This window comes from Schistocerca nitens, chromosome 2 (genome assembly GCF_023898315.1).
Source record: "Schistocerca nitens isolate TAMUIC-IGC-003100 chromosome 2, iqSchNite1.1, whole genome shotgun sequence".
Taxonomy (NCBI): domain Eukaryota; kingdom Metazoa; phylum Arthropoda; class Insecta; order Orthoptera; family Acrididae; genus Schistocerca; species Schistocerca nitens.
This window is the reverse complement of record NC_064615.1, coordinates 633,008,239-633,025,300: the sequence shown is the minus strand read 5'-3', so window position 1 is coordinate 633,025,300 and position 17,062 is coordinate 633,008,239. Positions and strand designations below refer to the sequence as shown.

The 17,062-nt window shown below is 38.9% G+C and overlaps 1 protein-coding gene across 1 annotated transcript in view; it reads right to left on the bottom strand.

The window, feature by feature from the left end:
- Nucleotides 1-3,594, bottom strand: part of LOC126236748 (CCAAT/enhancer-binding protein zeta) — a 198,385-nt gene extending 194,791 nt beyond the window's left edge. The window contains exon 1 of the mRNA XM_049946284.1: nt 3,459-3,594. The gene's annotated coding sequence lies outside the window, so the exon portion shown is untranslated. The remainder of the gene's footprint in view (nt 1-3,458) is intronic.
- Between the last annotated feature and the right edge of the window lie 13,468 nt (nt 3,595-17,062).

Here is a 17,062-nt window from a genome sequence, read left to right as displayed (position 1 = left end):
AAAACTGTGTGTCCGACCGAGACTCGAACTCGGGACCTTTGCCTTTCGTGGGCAAGTGCTCTACCATCTGAGCTACCGAAGCACAACTCACGCCCGGTCCTCACAGCTTTACTTCTGCCAGTATCTCGTCTCCTACCTTCCAAACTTTACAGAAGTTCTCCTGCGAACCTTGCAGAACTAGCACTCCTGAAAGAAAGAATATTGCGGAGACATGGCTTAGCCACAGGCTGGGGGATGTTTCCAGAATGAGATTTTCACTCAGTGCTACATAACATTAAATGATTGTATATTATCAAATTTCACAGTCAGCTGAACTGTGTCTTCAAAAGTTACTAGGTGAAGAACAATTGGGGGGGGGGGGGGGGGACAGGTTCCTCAAACAGTTTTTGACTACCCTTAAGTCACTGCCTGGCACACAGTTGTTACCAGAATATTCTATTTGCACACTGTGGCTTAAACACCTACCGAGTAGCATACAGACAGTTTTTGCAGCACACACCTTTAAGCATGCTGGAAGATAATGATGATGCCATTGCAAACACCCTGTAAAACAGTGTTTCCAGTGCAGCAGCAAATGACAACATAGCAAGCAGACCCATAATGCCCATGATTAAGATGCATCTGCCCACCAGGCCAAGAACACACATGCCTACAGAGGCACACACAGCAACACAGGATCAACAGACAACCAGCATGCATGAGTTGAATGTACTGTTAGCAGCTCCAAATAAAAACAGTTGCAAGAAGCAACACCAAGAGCACCCTGCAGGTGGTGTGGCAAATCTTCACCACAGAATCGCAATGACAAGGAACCAGAAAAATTTAATAATTGGTCTGCTATGATCAGTAAAAAAAAAAGTGTAGCACCTTTTCAGCATTCATATGCCACAGATGGCCATTAATGTATGCCTTTGACAATCACCAGCACCAAAGTAGTTGTCTTTGCCCTTCATTCTAACCCCCTTCTGGGGGGGGAGGGGGCGTGACTATCATGACATATCATGACAGTTTTAAAGGAGACATTCGTTCATACATACGGCCGCAGAGTGCAACTGGTTGGACCATGCATAAATATGTCCATGAAACATCCTTCACAACAACCACTCACCTATACCCAAGCTGTCTTGGCAGAAGACACAGCTACCCCATCAGCCACAAAACTGCATATGGCAAACAATTCACAGTTAGTCAGTGTCACACAGGTGGCACAGCGGTGCTTACACCAATTTTTTGTGGCTGACAACATATCAATTTCTTCTAAGCAAATTCCTGGTGGACACAGGGTCAGACCTCACTGTATTGCCTTAACACAGGCATAGACAGCACACATAATGACAGCACATAACAACTCATCTATTCACATATATGGAAGGAAGTACATGGAACTGGACCTCAGTATGCACAAGATCGTGACACTTCATACATTCATTGACATCATGGGAGCTAATTCTAGGTGCTGACTTTCTCTGTAAGTTCCACCTCTCAATTGATCTCAACAACACGTGGCTTGTGCCGCTAGTGGAGGTGGTTCCACTGCATGGAGGCCTTTCTTTTCACATATTTCATAAGACTTCCCAGAACAAACATTGTCATCAACAGCAATGAGAACATGCAAACACAAAGTACCTTCTGGCTACAGTAGTCTGTGAAGTTCTGGTGCCCACTGTGTCCCAATGGCATAGTGGTCATTGTATCCACCTAGTAAGCAGGAGACCCGGGTTCGCATCCCAGTCTGGTACCAATTTTCAACTTGTCCCCATTGATATAAATGAATGCCGAATGGCAGCTAATGTCTTTAATTCCTTTGTGTCTTGGCCATTAGACATCATAGAAACATCAACAGCTTATTTTAAACACGTTTGTCTGTGGAGCTGGTAGGGCCGCTACCAATCTCGAGCCAATACAGGCACTTGCTGCAACAGTGATGGCCAGATGCGATTACCATCACAGACAATTTGGACAAGGCAGTAGCCAGGGTCCTTATCATTAAATGGATTTCAAGATTTGCAGTTTTTCAAACAATAGCAACTGAACACAGGAGGCAATTACAGTCTCAGTTATTCCACAAACTTCAACACCAATGTAGCTGAAACCACCTCAGAACCACCGGCCACTATCCCATGAATATCAGGATGGTAGAAAGGTACCACAAATCCATCAAAATAGCTCTAATGTGTAATGACAGCCAGTAAACCAATTCACTACCATTAATGCTGTTAGGGCTGTGGACAGCAGTACAAGAGGACCTGCATTGCTCCACAGCATGGCTAGTGATTCGAGAACAATTACGACTTCCCACCATGTTTGTCTCCACTAAGCCACAGCACCTTCCAACCCTGAAGGCCATGACAGAGTTCAATCAACTGCTACAGAATAGGATGGCACAAGTATGTCCCACTGAGTCACAGAATTAAGGGGACAAAAAGTCTTTGTACTTAAAGAGTTGCAGTTAGTATCACAAATATGGCTAGGGGTGATTGTGTATGACCTCCCTTGCAGCCAATATACACAAGACCCTACAAGGTTTTCCATAGGGGTGGACACACATTGAAAATAGAGTGAAACAACAGTTGTCACACAGGCTGGCAGAACTTCCATTCCCGGTGCACCCAATTTCAAAAATGGAGGAGCCGGTGTAGCGGCCTTAGCAGTTGACATAGAAACCATGAACATGACACAGTAATCAGTGCAATATCATGTATGTGAGCTGTAAAGATTGGTTATCTTATATACACTGTACAAAGAGTATCTAGGAAGAGTTAAATAAATGTCTGGTTTTTATTTATTCTCTAATCATATCTGTGAGGAAATTATTGTGTACTTATTACTATAACCAAATACAATCAGCAAACCAGAGATTTCTACTCTACTATTTTAAACTTTCCCTGATAGCAACTGTTCTTATCCTACATATATCTGATAGCTGACACAGGATATGCTTTTATCCTTGGTGTAACTGTGTGTACTATTTGTCCAATATTTGTTGGTTGCATGACTTCCTAGTTACAAATTGGTAGAACTCTGAAGGCTAAGTGGCCATCAGTACGTTCTGTCCAGCCACTGTCAACAACATTGTTTCTTCAGCTGTCGCATGTTAAATGATGTTCTATGTCAAATGTCAAGAAGGTGGACGAGGCAAAGTTCGCAAAATAATATAAGTGCTGGTGTCACTATAGGTATCTACTATCCCGCAAACATAGAAATAGATGTCACACTTCAAACTGCATGTATATATGATAAGGAGTCATTACGTGACACATGTATGTAAAACGCTGACACACATCTGATGATTCACATACATCGTATAAATCACTGGTTAGTATTTCGTGACCGTAAAAACCATGTTTTGCTATTTTAAAAGTTGATGCCATTAAAACTAATTAACACATTTCTGGAAACAGTTCAGTACAGGTACAAACAATGTGAAATTAATACATAATAGCAAATTCAAATAATACCTGCAAAACTTTGTTATTTAACTCCTCTTCGTTCTGATTTCATATGAAACAAAAACATAAACAAACCCACATGTGTTTCCAACTTTTTGATGTAAACTACTCAAAGATCTGAAATGAGTAGAGACTCCAAAACGTACTAGCACTTCAAGAAGAACAGGCGTTGTACCCTGGTCTACCGAAGGGACCGATAGATGTCTCTTCGTCAGAGTGTCGTTAAAATTACAGGGCTTGGACAAAATCGTGGAAAAACAGCGAAAAATGCACGCCTGAACGTTAATCAAGATGCTAACCAGACCTTCTGATTGAACTGTTGCATCTGACCACCAACGTATTTCGAACAGTGTTCTGTTCAGGTGTAAGTGAATTTATAGTGGAGCTAAGTGAGTTCTAAAGTGGGAAAATTTTTGGTGAACGTGTGATGGGTGTTTCCATAACCAAGAAAGCCGAAATCTTTGGTACTTCAAGAGCCCTCACGTCGATGATTTATACCGCAAACAGGAGAAGTGGAAGTTCATTATCCTCTAAGTCACAGTACGGACTAAAATGGATGTTGAGAGGTCGTGACATACAAACATAAAAGAGGACTCTGGCGAAAAATAAGAGGGATACAGCGTCAAAAGTAAATGCAGAAGTAAACCTCACACTCACAAACTCTTTCGCCATCAAAGCAACATGAAGGGAGTTCCATGTTCTGGGAATTGCAGGACGCTGGAATTTCTGAACCAAATATTATTGATGCAAAAGAACGCAACAGGAAAACGTGGTGCCGAAGCCTTTAAACCTGAACTACGGACCAGTGTCATTTCTTTTTTCATACTGTTTTCAACTTCTGCAGGAGTTTATGTCCCAAGAATGAAACACCATGGTTTCTCTACAAGGTCGCATTACTGCCATGGATCTAGAGATCATTTTGGCTGATCAGGTCCATCCCATGGCACAATTTTTGTTCCCCAGTAGTGATGCAGTGTTGTAAAACGACAATGCCCTTGTTCATATAGCTCTCTTCGTCCTGGACTGATTTTTTAAGTACAAGAATTAGCTCTCACATCTGCAGCGGCGAAAACAGTTACCAGATCTCAATGTTATTGAGTCTTTGTGGTCTTGTTTGGAGAGAAGGGTGCATGATCGCTATCCACCTCCATCATCATTATCTGAACCTGCCACTATGAATGAGGAATGGTATGATACTCCCCTTGAACCAAACAGGATCTGTATTTATCCATTCAGAGACGATTGGAAGGTGTTTTGAATATCAGCGGGTTGCGTACGCCATATTACACATGGTAATGTGCTCAGACATGCAAAAAAAAAAAAAAAAAAGATGCCACATACATAATTAAAGCGAAGCTGGCAAATGATCTCTCCAGTGCAGATGCACACCATGCTCGCACTCTTAGGGGAATCGTCGAAATGATGTGAGTAATAAGAATAATGGGCAGGGGCATTACATCAGTATTGTGACGGTAAGTTGGGAATCTGGATATAAGGAGAAGCTTGCAGTTGCGATGAGCACTGTGTACAGATGGATTAGTGGTCAAAGCATCTCCCTAGTGACCAGGAGACCCGGGTTTGAATTCCAGGCACAAATTTTCAGTTTCCCCCATATATGAAACAATTCAGACCTACAAATATCATTGTGGAACTTAATTTAAGAATCCGCAGTTACATTTTAGGCATCAAGTGCAAGTTACATAGTAACTGGACTTTTCCAGTATCTGACAGACTGTTTTAGCTGACATGTGTTTTATAGAACAATAATACAAAACTTGATGCTTGGGAATAGCATTTTAGCACTTAATCTGAGACTCAGCAGGCATATTTTGGGCACCAAGTATGAGTTACACAATAACTGGACTCTTGCAGTAGGTAACAAGATATTTTCGATAACATATATTTTAGAGAATCATATTACAGACATTTCAGAGATGGTACTAATACTGAGACAAAATTTGTGTGTCTGTGTGTGTGTGTGTGTGTGTGAATGTGCAAACTTACATATTTGTGACAGATACTTTGTTGTTGTTGTTGTGGTCTTCAGTCCTGAGACTGGTTTGATGCAGCTCTTCATGCTACTCTATCGTGTGCAAGCTGCTTCGTCTCCCAGTACGTACTGCAGCCTACGTCCTTCTGAATCTGCTTAGTGCATTCATCTCTTGGTCACCCTCTACGAGTTTTACGCTCCACACTGCCCTCCAATACTAAATTGGTGATCCCTTGATGCGTCAGAACATGTTCTACCAACCGATCACTTCTTCTAGTCAAGTTGTGCCACTAACTCCTCTTCTCCCCAATTCTGTTCAATTCCTCCTCATTAGTTATGTGATCTACCCATCTAATCTTCATCATTCTTCTGTAGCACCACATTTCGAAAGCTTCTACTCTCTTATTGTCCAAACTATTTATCGCCCGTGTTTCACTTCCATACATGGCTACACTCCATACAAATAGTTTCAGAAACTACTTCCTGACACTTAAATCTATACTCGTTGTTAACAAATCTCTCTTCTTCAGAAACGCATTCCATGTCATAGTCAGTCTACATTTTATTTCCTCTCTACTTCGACCATGATCAGTTATTTTTCTCCCCAAATAGCAACACTCCTTTACTACTTTAAGTGTCTCATTTCCAAATCTAATTTTCTTGGCATCACCCGAGTTAACTGGGCTACATTCCATTATCCTCGTTTTGCTTTTGTTAAAGTTCATCTTATATCCTCCTTTCAAGACACTGTCCATTCTTTTCAACTGCTCTTCCAAGTCCTTTGCTGTCTCTGACAGAATTACAATGTCATCGGCAAACCACAAATTTTTTATTTCTTCTCCATGTATTTTAACACCTACTCCAAATTTTTCTTTTGTTTCCTTTACTGCTTGCTCAATATACAGATTGAATAACGTCGGAGATAGGCTACAACCCTGTCTCACTCCCTTCCCAACCACTGCTTCCCTTTCACGTGCCTCGACTCTTATAACTGCCATCTGGTTTCTGCACAAGTTGTAAAGAGCCTTTTGCTCCCTGTATTTTACTCCTGCCACCTTCAGAATTTGGAGTGGAAATACTTTAAGTTACATTGATATTGTCAATTTTTTTACATATTTTTTGTTAAATAATACAGATACTACGTACGCTTTCCAGCAGGGCACCAATTTATCCTATCTAATATTTTTTAGTTACCTACTATGGATTCCATCACCCTGAACATTTATTTCTCACACTTCTGTGTTGCATTATGGTGTTCATAGTGTTCATATACTGGTACTCTATGTATAAAAGGCAATTCACACTGAACATCACATCATGGCATCATCACATCAGGGTGAATTCATACTATCTGTCAAGTCCTGTCAGTTCACTCAGTCCAGTACAGAACGGTAAATGTGAGGTTATAATACAAAAAAATCGTGGTGGAGTGTTGGAATTGGGGAACTAACACTGACAGAAATTTTTATTAACCAAAGGAAACTTCACAACATGTTTTCTTGATACGTTTTCTGTAATTAAGTGCTGAGAAATGAAACAACACTTAAAACATCAACATTTATTTGCCAGCGAAAGTATGTATATAGAAACACATCAGAAATATTTATAATTGAGTAAATATAGTCTAGGTACTTTATCCATTATGTTTTATTTTCTCACAGAACTTATAACGTCATAAACAACTGTATTTTTCTCCTTCATTAGACTTGGAATTATCAGTTAAAAATTTATTTAATGGAAATTGCATCAAATTACATTCTTATTCATGAACAATCTGGGAATCAGCTCTGATATATTGTTATGAAACCAAAATAATTTTTCACTTTCAAATACCTAACGTCGGTTGTGAAAGAACACTCAATGGAAAAAAAAAGAAACAAAAGAATGGAATCCTCTTTTATAATACTACTGAGTGCGGTGACAATAGGTTAATTTCAGATGTTAACAGACTATGACACCATCAAAATTTTCTACCTAAGAACCTTTAAAGTGACGTTGCGCCACGTGATGTGATATGATGGACCGTTGACGGCCTGTGTGAATTGCACCATTTGAAATGAATTGTATAAAGTTTTGAAGTGATGTGACTCGATATAATGCATTGGCCAGTATGAACCGACATTAAACATGAGAAAAGTGTGATGAAGTCACTACAGCCTTATTACAGCCCATTATTTAAGGATCTACATAAATATCCGACTCAGGATATCTCCATAGTGGAATCGATTTTTGACTGAATTACTAACCAACAGACAAATTATCTAAGACATCAAAATGGAATAAATTGAGCGGGTTTCACCACAATTACATTGTAAGTATATCAGATCCAGTTATCACCGTTCTTTAAAGAATTACAAGAGCAGAAGCGAGATGTCGGAAATGGTGGCAAGAAGTGGGGATCCTACGTAAAAAGCGCTAATAACTGGTGGACTGATAATGTAGTTGGCATATGGAATTATGAGAAGACTGAATGAACCATTTCATGAAACACACTGAGGATGAGTGGCTGCTGGTTGAAAGAATTTGTTCACAATAAATCCAATAGCAGCAAACAGAAACACGTTCGTCTACATCTATGGAGATCAAAGTTCACTGCCACTGCCCTATCAAAACGAATCTGCCGAAATAGAGGATCAACAGGTTAATTACTTAGCAGGAAGGATTTTAACAGTCACACCAACAACAGAGCCAGAATTGGCATCCATCACGGAATTCAAAGCCATAGCGCAGTGACTTCGACAATGCAAAACATTGGGGTACTCATAAGGTGACAAACCAACAGTAGAAACATCTACCAAGAAAACAGTTGCTCCTATTGATGAAAATTTACAACAGTCGCTTACAGACTGTATACATTCCGAAAAAATAACTTCTCACTTAAAGTTGTACCCATTCCAAATTCAAATAAAGACCTGACTCACACCAGATATTATAGACTCATCAGTTTACTAGACAATCTGGGTAAAATTCTTGAATGAAGTGGATCAAAGAACCACTGATAACACATGTAATGGTTCGACCACAACAGGTTAAGTTCCAGAAAATGCTCTCAGCTGAGCTACCACTGCTCCAGGTAAGCTAGCACATATATAGAAAACTCGAGTTGATTAAATCCACAGCAGCAGTTTCCTTTGGTTGAAAGAAAGCCTGGTTTAAGGTGTGTAGAGGAAACATTATTATCAAACTCTAGCAACTAACTATAATCCCAAATTGTTGCATAAAACTGATTGCATCATCCATACAAAACTTAAATTATGATGTAAATAGAGAGACAGAGTTCCAAAATGAAGATATTGTCTACCAGAATATCCCATCTGGTAAGTTTTATTCCATGTCCCTTCATCATCATTATCAGAGAAGGATCATGCAAGTTACACATAAATGCAAGTGTATCATAAAACATATCAGAGATATAGGTCCAACATTCCCTGAAACAAGAAATCACTTTAACAAACCAAATTGCACCTGGAATTCATACCAATCACCTTTTTTAATTGTTTTGTTTCTCCTCTAATGTTTTCTATACTTTATTTCATGAAAATGATTCGGCTGGATGTTTATCCAATTCCACATGTATGTTAACCACCATTATTTGTTATTTCATGCCTCTTGAGTAATGATATATGCACATTCTTTAACTTATTTCCAAGTTTCAGTTTTAACTATGACTCACATATATCTTTTTTATTTCGATTTTAATTCCAGGTATTACACAGAGATTTTATTTCTTTAGTCATTTTTCTAAAGAGAGAGTAGTAGTTGTAATATGAAATCAATCCTACATCTCCTGATTGTTTCATAATTTTTCATTTTTCTTGCATGTGGTGTTTTGAATCCTGTTGTAATCCAAGTTTTTTTCATTAGTGCCATACTTTAATGTTTTATTTGGGAAATAACTATTATAGATTGACAGAAATGCAACTATAAAAATATAAAATCTGAAACTGATAATTGACACATTACACAGATCCCTCCAGGCAGCTTCCTATAAGGCTGCCTTACCTCTTTATTAATTGCAGTTTTTTCCATTGCACCAAAAGCTTATCATGACTATAATTGGAGTCATGAGCAATGGCAAGCGATTGTTCTGTGGGCCTAAGTAACGCATCTCCAGCAGCCAATGAATGTTCAGTTGTGTTCTGAGAGATTGCTGTCAATGTTGTAGCCACTATAAGCATCAAACGTGAGCATAGCGAGTTATTTAGTGAAATTTTATTCTAATTTTTGCGAGTTGTAATCACTGGTGATGACAGTAAACGACAAAATCTAGATAAGTAACTGAGAAACTTAATTTGCAGGGTTTGCGCTTTCTTCAGCTACAAAGCACTTGCATATGTGTACCACAACTGACACTTCAATCCAGCAAGAATGCAAACCCTGTCCATACCACAACCTGTATGAACTGACATCATTCACGAATTAGACTACAATTGTACTTAATTCTCATAATCTCTATTTATTCCATGATAAAAAAGAATATCACCGAGTAAGTAATCATCTATTAAAGTGTTGTCTATTAGTGTTCTACTTTCCTCTCTAATTCTAGTGCAAAAATTTAGAACCACAACTCAGACTAAAAGTGTTAAGTAACATTTACAGATCGTTATTTTTATCTCTTAGAAAATTAATATTTAAAGCTCCAAATAGGTGGCTTAACATTTATATAGGAAGCTGTAAACACGTAATGAACTTACAATACATGAGTAAGGCAAATTCACCTGCGTCACTGCACTACAACATAAATAACAAACACCCCATAGGCTTATACATCGCACGATTTTTTTTTTTTTTGTTATCCTACGAACAGCGTTTTTAATGGCCTCTACAATGAAAGTATCTCTGCAGCAGTAATTTCTTCACACAAAACCAAATCTTCACATGTCTTTATATGCTCGTTTTATAATACACTATTTCATACTATGCAGCCATAATGTTAGACTTCTTGATATTCCCTAACACTATATAGACAAACAAAATTTTTCCAGTGTTTCACTTTATTTCCAAACTCATGTACTCCAGACACTCAGACAACTTCTGGAACAGAATTTCAATAGCATTCAGTGTCCTTATCTATCAATTGCATTGACAGTTCACTGTCAGTGTGGTAGCAATTATTTTTCCATGTATTATGGACATTGACAGAACTGAGTGCAGTTTATTGTTATGAATATATTAAGTTTGATTCTTTAAATTTTCACTTGCAGCATTGTCTCGAGGCAACGCCAACAATACATCTGACAGCCTTCGTTTGTAGAATTAAGATTCTATGGATATGAAAATTTGCATCACAAAAACAACATTAGAAAATGGGACAGGTGTGGGAACGTAAAAACATACTTTATGTGTATCAGTTTATTGCAGTGATCGTCTGCTCCAACAGAAATATATTTGATTTTTGAGGAAGATTTTACTACATGTTGCTCCCATTTCATGTATTGGATTACAATGACTCCTAAGAAATTGTAGCCATCTCTTTTCGTGACAAATTCGTCGTCTCTGGCAGGTGGAATTCCTGTGTTGGTATGGAACCTCATGCATATTGTCTTACTGTCATATATAAAAATGTTATTCTTACTGAAGAATCTATCTGCATTTTATACATTGTACAATATTTATTTTCTGAGTTCTTACACAATCCAGGAACTTGCCACAAATAATGCTTCAACTGCATACTTAATTATCTAGTTTTAGCTGACAATGATGCTTGGTTTGTGCTTAAAATGAAGAGTAATGGGTCCTACATCGAGTCCTGCAGCTGACTAAACTTAATATCTTGAGAGTCGGAGAAAATAGTAATAACTGTCTTAGCTGTTCCATGTTTTTCCCTTACACTACACTCTGTTTTCAAGAAATGATTTTCATGCATCTGTAAATGTAGCTGTTGAAAATGAATTTAAAAAGGGAATCTCTATTTCATTAGAAAGCACATAAAACAGAATCATTAATACTTACAAGGTATGTAACAGAATTTGAGTGCTCTTTCAAGACTCATTTAAGTTTTACCCAAATGTCGTAATAAACAGGTTTGAGATTCTTTAATTAAAAAAAACACACATGCACACAGTACTAGACATTATAAATGATAAAGGATAAAGACATCAAACATAATGTGCAGAATACAGGCAGGGGTGGTGTCTACAAGATATGATCACAAACGGCATTTCTGAAGACTGGTGTAGACTCCCACCTAATACATCAATCAAAATAGGCACACCCAAGGTCCTCTATGCCGCACAGGCACAGCCCAAAGCTGATGTTAGGAGCAGGATTATAATTTACTTCTCTAATACACTAAAATTCTTTAACACACGTGAGAAAACGCGTATTAAACCATCCTTCTATAAGTAATTAAAAAAAGAAGTGCTACAAGAGAGATTGCAACTTTTAACAAATTCAAACATGAAATACCACAGATGACTAAATTAGCCAAATATGCTTAAAATATTACAGCAGGTATACTAGCCCAAACATGATAACATATTAAGTCCACTCAACAAGTGAACATAATAAAACAGACATGCTTGGCAGTACAATGCAAAAGCGAAAACACATTACATCCAAAAGGAAGGGTGAGCATAGCGATGCTAGAACGACAAGAGTACGCCAAAGGCGCACTAAAAGAACAGTAGGGGCATCTATCGAAATAAATAAATGTGATGCTCCATAACAGGGCAAATAAGCAAACTGCAGAATAATATTCCAAGAATTGTGCTTAAGACTCCACTGCCCAGATCTGAAGAAAACCACCAATACATGACGATAATTACAGTCTCACCCAGTCTTAGTAACTCGAGGAGCAACAAGGCTTCGTCCTCCAGATAGACCAGCACCAACAGCGAGATCTGGAAGACAGATCACACGTCTTCTAGTCAAGGCACGACCCCAGTGTGCGAACGTCCGACTTGGGGTGTTTATGCTGTGTCTCCTTATTCACCCAGCGAGTTCCAAACAGACACCTTCACAGCGCCTTGAAGCCAAAACAGACTCCTAGACTCTTCTTCACTGCCAAATGGAGGCAAATAACCCACGACACAAAGACTCAGTTCATACATTATCAAGCGGTATTAATGCTACCTTGGGTATTCGATGAAATCTTTCGACTACTTCTTTGCTTTCATGGTGGTAATTAATTGACCTAATGTGTTCACATATAGACACCTGAAGAAGCTCTTATAACAAACAAGCCTCAAACGGTTTTCATCTATTGTAAGTGATGACGTGGAAACTCCATAACAGGCAAACCAGCCTGTGACGAGCTTTATGGAAACAGTGTTGGCCTAAATCTTGTCTGCAGAAAATGTTGCTGGCTAGTGTCAGAACCGATCCACCACCGCGCAGTAGGCTTGACAAATGATCCTGAGGGAACATGCACATGTCGTCTGAGGTTGCTTTTTCCTGTACTGTAAACAACAGTGAACCCAGTGCCAGCAATCCCTATGATCTTGAGTCATATGACATATTTTGCTGGGAATTTAGCGGGAACTCTAATCCCCGTGTGTGCCAGATTATGGAAGGCACAAAAAACATACCGTATGTGCCTCTGTGGAATGTATGGATAGTGCCTTTCCTATGATATGTCGCACCATACACTAACTTCCAATTCCTCCACCTTTGTTTGAGTCATCACGTGAATAAAAATCATATTTTTTTTCTTTCTCTCGTCCTTTTCTTTATATATATAGGACAGATGTGGAATTTTGTCCACATCTGCCCCTGGAAATGTCCTACAATTTAAAACCTGGTTCCTAAATCTCTGTCTTACCATTATATAATCTATCTGAAACCTGTCAGTATCTCCAGGCTTCTTCCATGTATGCAACCTTCTTTTATGATTCTTGAGCCAAGTGTTAGCTATGATTAAGTTATGCTCTGTGCAAAATTCTACCAGGCGGCTTCCTCTTTCATTTCTTACCCCCCATCCATATTAACTTACTACTTTTCCAGTCACCGATGACTATTAAATTTTCATCTCCCTTCACTATCTGAATAATTTCTTTTATTTCATCATACATTTCTTCAATTTATATACATTTCTTCAATATATATATAAAGAAAAGGATTATATATATATATATATGATGTAACTTACCAACGAAGGCGTTGGTATGTTGATAGAGATACTAACAAACACAAACACACACACAAAATTCAAGCTTTCGCAACCCACGGTTGGTTCATCAGGAAAGAGAGAAGGAGAGGGAAAGACGAAAGCATGTGGGTTTTAAGGGAGAGGGTAAGGAGTCATTCCAATCCCGGGAGCAGAAAGAGTTACCCTAGGGGAAAAAAGGGACAGGTATACACTCGCACATACACACACATATCCATCCACACATATACAGACACAAGCAGACATATGTCTAGAACAACTCGGCCGCAACTGAGTGGCACCTTCTTGATCCTCTGCTGCCTTCACTAATTCATCCCATTCTTATTCTACTGTATTTCTTTCCACCATCCCTGTCAATTGTTCCCTTATGCTCTCCATGAAACTCTGTACAACCACTGTTTTAGTCAGTTTATCCAGGTCCCATCTCCTTAAATTCCCACCTTTTTGCAGTTTCTTCAGTTTTAATCTACAGTTCATAACCAATAGATTGTGGTCAGAGTCCACATCTGCCCCTGGAAATGTCCTACAATTTAAAACCTGGTTCCTAAATCTCTGTCTTACCATTATATAATCTATCTGAAACCTGTCAGTATCTCCAGGCTTCTTCCATGTATGCAACCTTCTTTTATGATTCTTGAGCCAAGTGTTAGCTATGATTAAGTTATGCTCTGTGCAAAATTCTACCAGGCGGCTTCCTCTTTCATTTCTTACCCCCCATCCATATTCACTTACTACTTTTCCAGTCACCGATGACTATTAAATTTTCATCTCCCTTCACTATCTGAATAATTTCTTTTATTTCATCATACATTTCTTCAATTTCTTCGCCATCTGCAGAGTTAGTTGGCATATAAACTTGTGCTACTGTAGTAGGCATGGGCTTGATGTCTATCTTGGCCACAATGATGCATTCACTATGCTGTTTGTAGTAGCTTACCTGCACTCCTATTTTTTATTCATTATTAAACCTACTCCTGCATTACCCCTATTTGATTTTGTATTTATAATCCTGTGTTCGCCTGACCAAAAGTCTTGTTCCTCCTGCCACCGAACTTCGCTAATTCCCACTATATCTAACTTGAACCTATCCATTTCCCTTTTTAAATTTTCTAACCTACCTGCTCGATTAAAGGATCTGACATTCCACACTCCGATCTGTAGAACGCCAGTTTTCTTTCTCCTGATAACGACGTCCGCTTGAGTAGTCCACGCCCGGAGATCTGAATGGGGAACTATTTTACCTAGGGAATATTTTACCCGAGAGGACGCCATCATCATTTAACCATACAGTAAACCTGCATGCCCTTGGGAAAAATTACGGCTGTAGTTTCCCCTTGCTTTCAGCCATTCGCAGTACCAGCTGAGCAAAGCTGTTTTGGGTAGTGTTATAATGCCAGATCAGTCAATCATCCAGACTGTTGCCCCTGCAACTACTGTAAAGGCTGCTGCCCCTCTTCAAGAACCACACGTTTGTCTTTCCTCTCAACAGATACCCCTCCATTGTGATTGCACCTACGGTATGGCTATCTGTATCGCTGAGGCACCAATGTGTACAACACTGAAATATTCATCTGTTTCTACAAATTTTTCCAATTGTGATTTTGTGTGGCGAGTGATCTTGGTTTTCTAGCAGCTAACACAGGATTTAGTCCATTGTCACACATTACTTTTTATGTTTAACCAAATAATTCTACTAATTAGCAGTTTCACTGTAGTCCTTATGGGCAGATGAGCTAAACCTCGAAAATAGAGAAATATTTGAAGACTATAAACTTGAAAAATGTGAGGTACGATTTTTGCAGTTGAAGTGTCATGCCACACTGTTTTTGCTGGTAGTAGTTGATATGACTTGAAATTTAAGGAATTGTTATCTGTTTGTAGTTGCTGCAATTTGTGATCTTGCAGTTGACTCTTGGCAGTTTCTTCAGAGTCCATTATTGTCGCTTCATCAACTCCAGATAGGGGATTTGCAACCAATTGTCAATCAAATGTGAGTGGCTTATGGTCAGTGAAGATTATGAAGTGCCTTCCATCATGTAAATACTTAAATTTTTTTTACAGAAAGCTAAATTCCCAACAAGTCTCGGTTGTAGGTACTGTAGACCATCAGTGGTTGACTCACTTTCTGTGAAAAGAATGCACTCGGTTTTCAATTTCCTTTCCAGTTGTTAGAGTACAAAACCAATAGTAAAATCTGATGTGTCTGTGCATAGCGCTAGGTGTAAATCTGAGCATTTCTTGGACAATTTCTTTACTTCCACAGTCCACTGTATTTGCCTGTTATGCTTGCGCTTTGCTCTCTTAATATAGTAGTATAATACAACCTGAGTTTGCACCGCATTTTAAAGGCAATGACTCTAGTAGTTGACAATGCCAAGAAACTTGTACCCAAAAATTGCTTGCATTTTCTCAGGTATCAGACAGGATCTCTCTGGTGTTACGCAGTACACCAGGAATTCTATTTCATTTACTCTCAAGATTGGTTTTGGAATGTTGATTCAAAGTCTATAACTAGACAATTGCTCTAGGACTCCATTTAGGTGTGCTCAGTGTTCAATACTTGATGAGGCGAGTAAATTGTAGTGGAGATACAGAAATACAAAATCCAGTCAAACAAAACCACATCAATGAATCGCTGGAACGTTGAAGGTGAAATGCCAAGTGATGCTATTGTGTAACATGAATTTAAATTATTATTCTGCCACTCCCACACACTTTGGGTCTAACTGTCTTGGTTCAAATGGCTCTGAGCACTATGCGACTTAACTTCTGAGGCCATCAGTCGCCTAGAACTTAGAACTAATTAAACCTAACTAACCTAAGGACATCACACACATCCATGCCCGAGGCAGGATTTGAACCTGCGACCATAGCGGTCGCTCGGTTCCAGACTGTAGCGCCTAGAATCTCACGGCCACTTCGTCCGGCTAACTGTCTTGCCCTAGAAAACATGGGTAGGCCTTTGGTGGTACTGCAGTGTTTGAGGTCATGTTTAAACAGTTCTGTAAATCTTGAGTTTTTACTCATGGTACTTACAACTTTGTCAACTGAAGCTGACACAACTTTGCCCTCAAAACTGAGCTTGGTTACGTTATCTGTTAATCTGTTATTATTAATATCTACTAATAATCCGAATTTATTCACAAAATTGGCTCCCATTATAGCTTTATTGATTTCGCAACGATAAACCACCACTGAAACTGATGTCGCAGTCCCAAATCGATGGTACGAAGTTCGAGCTTGAATGTAGGAACTTCGGTACCATTAACAGCTCATAATTGATATGGTGATTCAACATTAACTTTTGGGTTAGTTGGAATTTCACAAATATCGTCCCCAAAGTCAACTAAAAATTGCAGTCCTGTGTTTTTGTTCATTACAAATAGGCAGGTTTTGCGGCAGCTGGATTGGGCAGCAGAACTTACTGCTAATTGATCTGCTGGGTTGTGTGCTTGATTGGACCAACTACATGGAGGCGCGCATTTTTCAGAGTTACAGTGCTGTCCACAGCGAAAC